The sequence below is a fragment of the Fukomys damarensis genome, unplaced genomic scaffold (genome assembly GCF_012274545.1).
Source record: "Fukomys damarensis isolate Sample0158 unplaced genomic scaffold, DMR_v1.0_HiC HiC_scaffold_39, whole genome shotgun sequence".
Lineage (NCBI taxonomy): Eukaryota > Metazoa > Chordata > Mammalia > Rodentia > Bathyergidae > Fukomys > Fukomys damarensis.
In genome coordinates this window covers 66140378-66142210 of record NW_022900951.1, presented here as the reverse complement: position 1 = coordinate 66142210, position 1833 = coordinate 66140378, and positions in this window count along the sequence as shown.

The following is a 1833-nucleotide window of genomic DNA, read 5'->3' as shown; positions in this document are numbered from 1 at the left end:
TATATGGATACAGTATGAGTGTATATTTTATACACTGAGTTTTCTGTAATATACCCCCCTTCCCACTTTGTCTCCTTTGTACGTTATCAGAGGTGGAGAGGATAGAATTGGAGTCCTGGCCAGTTTGTTTATTAGTTCTTCCTGTGTCTCTTAATCACTCTCTCTGGTAGGGATTTAACTCTTTCCAGTCAGGATTTGCCAGAAGCCCCCCTAAAATGCTTACCTTTTCCTGACAGTCCCCTAACATTCCATATGAAATTATTTGAAGAAATAATAATAAAAAAGCTGGATGTGGTGGGGCACGCCTGTAATCCCAGCACTTGGGAGGCTGAGGCAGGAGGATCGCTATGAGTTTGAGACCAGCCTGGGCTACATAGTGAGTTCGGTCAGTCTCAACTACATAGTGAGACCCTGTCTCAAAAAAACAAAATAAATAAATAAATAAAACGAATAATAGTAGACCAAAAAACTGAGTGAAAATTTTTAGATATAGGTATAGATACATATACGTGTGTAATAAAATGAAATTTAAATACAAAATAGTACAGCACAAACCACAAAGGAAAGTAGTGATAATTTTTAAAAGTTGTATTAATTCAGTTTTAGAGAAAAAAAATCTACATATTAGTTTATCGCAATATTAATATGTTTCTTTTCTGAAGCTAATATTTGAATATTCGTCTATGTCATCAAAATTTAATATTTCTGCATATTCAATAGGTAGTTTAAGCAAATTTATCATTATCTTTGTTCATGATTGAGGAACACTTTCATTTTAATAACAATGAAGTTTTTTTAATAACAATTCGTTTTAATAGCAATGAAGTTTTTTTCCATTAAACAACAGATATGTCAATAGGAAAAGTCCTAAAATTCTGATTAAAGTTGGGATGAATTCACAAAAATCCAAAACTCTAAGTATTAAAAAACCATCCATGTCTTTGTTTCTTTACAATAATATCTAAGGGAATTTCAATTCTTGCAATGAAAATTTCAGCCAAATTATCTTCAGAAAATTATAAATTTCTATCATAGTTGCTAAAATTTTAAGAAATTTTTCTTCTTTAAGAATCTGAAAAGCTGGGCATGGTGGTGCACTCCTATAATCCCAGCACTCACTCGGGAGGCTGAGGCAGGAGGATCACCATGAGTTCGAGACCAGCCTGGGCTACATAGTGTAAAAAAAAAAACCAAAACAAAGAATGTGAAAATGGCTAAATGGCTCAATGAAAATTTGGCAGCATTTGTCTGTGCCTTAGAACAAGTGTCCAGTGCTTGCTTGGTCTAAATGATCAAGAAAGCAAAACCTTTTGGTTTCTGGCAGTCGGATAAAAATTTTTTTTCTCACTTATCCTTCTGTTATTCCTTAAATTTTAATTTTTAAAGTCTAAATATCCATTTCTTTGTATTATGCTACCCTCAAAGAATAATTTAAAGTTTATTTCTTCACTGTGAATTTTACAAGTACTTTTTGTCTAATAAACCTTATTAAAAATTTTATACCAGAAAAATCAAATTCAGTAACACTTTTCATATTGAATTGTTTCATTTTCCAAACAGAAATATTGCTTTTTTGTTGTTTTATTTTGTTTTGTTTGGTACTGGGGAACAAATTTAGGACCTTGTGCTTACAAGGCAGGCATGGTGCCACTGAGCTATATCCCAGGTTCTTGCATGTTTAAATTCACACACTGTTTCACTGTTTTAAATGTTTTACAAAAATCACTCCAACTCATCACATACAATGGTAGAAAGGAAATAATCCAGGTTTTCTTTCTGTCTTTTACAGTCACCATGTTATCATTGTTTGCTTAGAATCTACTATTAAAAAGC